The 6,246-nt window shown below is 39.4% G+C and overlaps 1 pseudogene; it reads right to left on the bottom strand.

Moving 5' to 3' along the window:
* Positions 1-932: 932 nt before the first annotated feature.
* On the bottom strand, positions 933-4,280 carry LOC140332104 (large ribosomal subunit protein eL27-like; annotated as a pseudogene).
* Positions 4,281-6,246: the final 1,966 nt, after the last annotated feature.

Here is a 6,246-nt window from a genome sequence, read left to right as displayed (position 1 = left end):
ATATAAGTAAATGTAGGCAGTAAATACATGCCAGCACACATTCATAGAATTTGGCCACATCCAGTGTTATGGTGAATCTTTAGAGACTTGTTGAAATGTGCATGCCTAAAGCTAATATCATTATGGTTCTTCCCATATCATATTTTAGCTGAGTAGGCATTTTTTTAATTAATTATTTTGTTTCATATCTTGCCAACATATCAAACAAAAGTAAATGCTGCATATAGTAGTGAGGTGTTAAAGAATTCCCTGGGCTATTATGACTTACCTGCTGGTTAAATGGGTATGTCTGGCTTTAATCCTTTAGGTCAATGATATAGAATGTGACTGTCCAACTAGAGTCTTGAAGGCAACATACAGGCCAGGATTTTTGACACTTTGTAAACCACAAATGTATTGCTGTGTATTGGAGAAATACAAAAATGTGTGCAGATCCTGGGCCTTGAGGACTGAAATTGCACAGGTCTAGAACAAGCAAGTAGTAATTAAAGTCAAATTGAAGCCAGAATTCCTCTTCAAAAAGCTTTAAACCCTCTCCTTTCTCTGTTTTATCTATTGTAGCTACCTAATTCTAGATATAAGTATTTGCCCCACTTGCTTGGCGACACCATAGGCTTTCCATTGGGTTTTTTTTTCTAAATCTGTATGGCTTAGGGTTGGAGGCCTGTGGGAATAGAAAGGAACACTTAAGTACTGTATATGGTTCATTCTTTTTTATTCCTTTGTCAGAGGGTTTCTCTAATTTCATATTTATCCTTCCATAATAAAGGTTCAAAATATGTAGATGTACTTTTGTTTCTAGGGGGGTGGCTTGCTTGTTTCACTATATACATTATCGCATGTATCATCTTTTGACCTATTTTTCTGTTACTGTGTACTTTTTGATGAATCATGTTCTGTTTGGTTATGATTTTGTTTCATAAAGTTTATTGTTACACCAAATAAACAATGATTTCAAACTGCAGATTCTGGAACAATCACTTGTTTTTGCCTGTCTTGTACCTTTCCTCAAATTTGACTTTGGGCTGTCTTTTGGCTTTACATTTCAGAACTAGGTCCCTGAAAACATTCTTGTTCACCAATGCTTTGTTGAGAGGGATGTCAACAGAGTTTTTGGTTGGCATGAGATGGTCGTAGTTGTACACCTTCATTGAAGACTTGTTCTTGGAATGCTTGACACTCTTCTTCATGCCCATGGTGGGAGTGACGGGGGTAGAGATCAATGCCAGAAACCAGGGCATGGCTGTACTGGTGGTCAGAGGTGCCATCATCCATGGTCTTTACTGTGACAGTTTTATGGGCTGCATAACCTCCTGCCAGGACAAGGATGACTTTCCCTGGTTTCATAAACTTGTTAATCTTCGCTACAGCTCAATGGCTGCTCAGAAAAGAAGAATAAAAACGAATGAAAACACTATTTACTGCAGCACCAATACCACTTTGTTAATATCTGGAATATTAAAATCTAAACAGGTTGTCCTCCAGTTAAGCACATCCGACATACGGATGACTCCTAGATATGAACAGGGCTTCCCTGCTCGCTCGTGGGCAGGATGGAAGTTTGAAGGGGGAGGGGGGTGGTTTTTATGACTTGCAGAAGAATTCTTTTGGTAAACACAGCTGAGGTTGTAGGTGCTCTTAAGAGCTCAACTGATCTGTAGCCTCCTGTAACTCTTTAATGACCAATACAAACTCTGCAGGTGTTACTTTTTGCTTATCAAAGCACAGTTTGCTGGAGAAGTTAATGAATGTCTGGAATATAGTAACTGATACCGTGTTGCCTAATATTATGTTGAGACAAACATCTATCCTAATTGCATTTATTAAAATAATGTACCTGTTCTGACTTACATACAAATTCAACTTAAGAACAAACCTTCAGTAACCCGGGGATTAGCTAAATATATATATATATATTTTTTTTTTTTTGAGAAAATTGCACCTAATCTAATAACTAGCTTTCTCTTGACATGCATATTTCACACTGATCTGAAAGGCTGAATTGTACTGTTCCGTACATCTACTGACTCTTGTGACTCTTGAGTCAGCAGCTCTTTTGTGCAGACAGACTTTGAATGTAACATTACAATCACCAGTAATAAAACTATGTCAATCTATGAGAATGGATTTTACATACTTTTCTGTTTTGTGTGAAAGTTTTCTGGTCTTTATAAATCATTGCTGTAAGTGAGTAAGCTTTTAATAACCTTAGAATGATCAGTAAAAAAAAGGTTGTCTCTGTGCCGGAAAATATATTTTATCAATTGACTTATGGGCCAAAGTGAGACTTTGCCTAACTTTTTATCCTTTAGAAAGAAAGTTTTCTATTCCAACCATAATCCCAGGTTTGAAGGAACGGCAAAGCATTAATTTTGCGAAAGACGGACTTCTATCTTAATGGCAGAAGGGTAGACATCATCAGCCCTTGGCAGCACTGGAACCTGCCGCTAATTGAGAAAAGAGCGCTTTGGGCATATTGGGCATAAGGTCTGGCGGGTGATAGGTTTAGCTGAATAACAATAGATTTATTGTTTTGTGTTACTTGGAATTTGATGTTCTATCATTTCTCTCCAACGAGGAGGGATTCTTATTACTCTTCTCACAATCACATTGAAAAAGGTTGAAAATGTTTGTTATCAAAGGAAAGTAATGGGAGACCATTTCATTTCATTTAACCTTAAGTTAACCTCAATATTTATGTCATGTGCTATTCTGTTTAACACACTAATATACTAATTGCTTTTGGAATGATAGAACATAGGTGATAGTTTTAGGCACCTTGAACTGTTCCTAAACAGACCTAAGGTATTCAGTCTGCTGTATGTATTGAATTTCTATTTAGTCTGTCTTATGGCACCAACTACATCTCATCGGCACAACCACATCATCAAAGAAGAAAATTGCCCTACTGAGGTCATCCCACCCAATTCAAGTGGAGATGCGGACAGACTGAATCCCAGGCACTGTGAGGCATATTGATCACCTGGCTGGTGGTATCTGCATAGCTTTTAGCTCTGAATACCAATGTCATAAAGAGCACATTACAGACCACCCATGCAATAGGGTACATGTTTCTGACCATCAATGTAATGGGTAGCAACTTACTGATTGTAATGGGGAGCACGTTTCTGACCACCAATGTAACAGGAAGCACATTGGAGGAGGTGAATGGAGTGGTATACCTCTTACACATGTCTAAAGGTGCCATTGTCCACCAATATAAAATGGCATTTTACTGGCCACTAACCAGTCTAAGGCCTATTACATACAGGCCAGTTTTCACTTTCAGGCTAATTATTGATTTAAAAAAAAAAACAATTGGATCTAAAATTAGCAATTTCGACATTTCAAACAGAAGTGAGTAAATCCCACGTGTTACTAAATTTCAGGTTCATGAGTTATGTGTATGAATGATTGATGACATCTGATGGATATTCCAAACAGTATTAAGATAATATTCCATTTGAAAGTGACCTTAATCATAACAGGGCTCTTTGACCAGCAACATAATTGAGCAATACATTTTTTGCTTTTTTTGCTTCTCTTCCAATCATTACTTTTTCTTGTATTAATTCCTAATTATTAATGAAAATAGACTTGTTTTATACAGGAAAATGTTAAAGAAATTATCCACACCAGATGGATTCATCCCATACCCGAAACAAGTAGATTAGACACCAGTGGCACCACAGGGACCTAAAAAAAACTGTGAGGAAGAATGGTGGCTACTATTGAATATTACACACACATAGTATTTATATAGTGCAGACATATTACGCAGCGCTTTACAAAGTCCATAGTCATGTCACTAGTCGACCCTCCAAGGGGCTCACAATCTAATGTGCCTACCATAGTTATTTGCCTTTGATACAGTCAATAAGCCACCTAACTGCATGTTTTTGGAATGTGGGAGGAAACAGGAGTACCCAGAGGAAGCCCACGCAAACACTTTGGGATGGTGTTAGGCCAGAGGTCGGCAAACTCCGGCCTTTAGGCCAGATATGGCCTAGCCTGTAGTTTGTTCCGGCCTAACGCTCCCTGGCCAATCGGCCTAATCCCGGTTGGCAACCTGCAGCTTCGAAGCCATGGGTTGCCGGCCGGATCATCCAGGGGGCGTTAGGTCAGAACAAACTACCGGAGCCCGAGCCGCCAGAGCGCAGGAGCCGCATGCAGCTCTTGAGCCTCCTCTTGCTGTGTCTCCCCTTTTTACTGCGGCCGACGCTAACACTTCCGCCGCTGGCGTAAATAGGGAACAGGTTCCTGGTGGGGGGCTGAGCCATTAGGGGGGGACTCGAGAGGGAGTCTAGCCTAGTGTGCTCTGTCCACCCCTGAAATGGCCTAGTGGCCACAAAAGTTTGCCTACCTCTGTGTTAGGCCTTATTACCACTATTGGCATGATTTAATAATGATCTCCAAAGCTGAGGAGGATACACTTTCATCAGTGAAGCTGGGCGATCCAGCAAACCTGGAATCGATTTCTTCAGTCATTTGCTAGCAAATGTTTTAAATCCAGGACCAGATCCATTCCAGGTTTTCTGGATTATCCAGTTTCACTGATCAAGGTGTATCCTTTCCAGCCTAGAGAGCTTTAATAAATCAGGCCCAAAGGGCCATTTCAAACACACCACACTGCATGTAACAATTTGCTGTATTTTATTTCATATTTTAACAATGCAGTGATGTAAATGGGTCCTTATGAGTAGCGCGCTAACGAATTACGAGTAAGCGCTGTCCGCTAACGAGTAAGCGCTAACGAATAAAACAATAGTGGTGTCTGTGCATTGCCCTGACTGCCAAAATACTGGAAAAAAGTGAAATGCAGATGATAAATGGTCAATGGAGAACACACTGTAATTTAAGAAGACTGATAGTGAAACAGATGGGAACGAGTTTCCAGTGACAATGAATCCAATATCTCGAAGCCAGGAGATGTCAGACTGGCTGACATCTAACTGAAGATTTATGAAGAGTCCAGTTGGCAGCTGTCAGTATGCTTAGGTGCAGGGGAAATAGTAGGTGATGGGTGAAAGAAAAATATGTTTTCCAAAAGGTAATAGAATAACAATAGAATATTATGCCTGGTACCTGTATACAATAAAGAAATAATCTATTCATAAATTATATATCACAATTAGATTCTGATGTTTACACAAAAATAAATCTTTAACGTGGAGACACATAAAGCAATAAACATTTCTATTACTCTCCTACTCCACTTAAATAAAAAAAAAAGTTTTGGCTTTAGATGCACTTTAATTAAATACAGCTTTAAATGTATATTTGCCATTAAAACATTAATCAATCAATCAAATGATTATTCAAATTTGAATTTCACTGACCATAGAATTTTCAGCATTAGACTTTTCCTGATGCATTGGGCTGATGAAACTGTTATGTTTTTGTTCAGGAAATGTTGTCGGACTGTGGGCCCATTATAACTGGAAAAAAAGCCTTCCTTTTAAAACTTTTATTGGTCTGAACATTCTTTATTTCATTATTGGCTTGCAGAAGTAATCCTGCAAATAATTCCCAATAGGGATGGAAGGCGCCATATCAATGGGTTCTTAAGACAGGTGATCAGTTAGGTTCTGTGGACAGGTAGCTCCATGGTAAGTTGTCTGGTATCCTCTGGAAACAGCTTAGTGATTTAGCAAGTCAGGTATGGCCTATGAACTAACCTGGACCCAAGGAGGATCCTGTGTGTCAGTCCTTTTCTGGCACTAGGGTTGGTCTTCAGGTATTATTATTATTAATAAACAGGATTTATATAGCGCCAACATATTGCGCAGCGCTGTACATTAAATAGGGGTTGCAAATGACAGACGAATAAACACAGTAACACAGGAGGAGAGGACCCTGCCCCGAAGAGCTTACAATCTAGTAGGTGGGGGAATTTGTACACAATAGGATGGGACATATGTAGTAGTGGGAAGTAGTGATGGTTTCAAAAGGCAGAAGAAGATGGTTAGGCAATTTTGAAAAAATGGGTTTGAGTGCTCTTTTAAATGAGCACAAACCAGGAGCACGCCAAATAGGACAAGGAAGACCATTTCAGAGAGTTGGGGCAGCTCTAGAGAAGTCTTGTATCCGTGCGTGTGATGTGGTTATGAGTGAGGAAGTCATTTGTAGGTCATTGGAAGAGCGGAAGGCTTTGGTCTGTATCAAATTTGACCCAAACATGGGTCATTCAGGCTAAAGTAAAAAAATCCAAAAATCGCCAATGTTTGGTGATGAAATGCCACACCT

The sequence above is a fragment of the Pyxicephalus adspersus genome, chromosome 5 (assembly GCF_032062135.1).
Source record: "Pyxicephalus adspersus chromosome 5, UCB_Pads_2.0, whole genome shotgun sequence".
In the NCBI taxonomy this organism is placed as follows: Eukaryota; Metazoa; Chordata; class Amphibia; order Anura; family Pyxicephalidae; genus Pyxicephalus; species Pyxicephalus adspersus.
The sequence above is the reverse complement of the archived record's forward strand: the minus strand, read 5'-3'. Positions and strand labels throughout refer to the sequence as shown.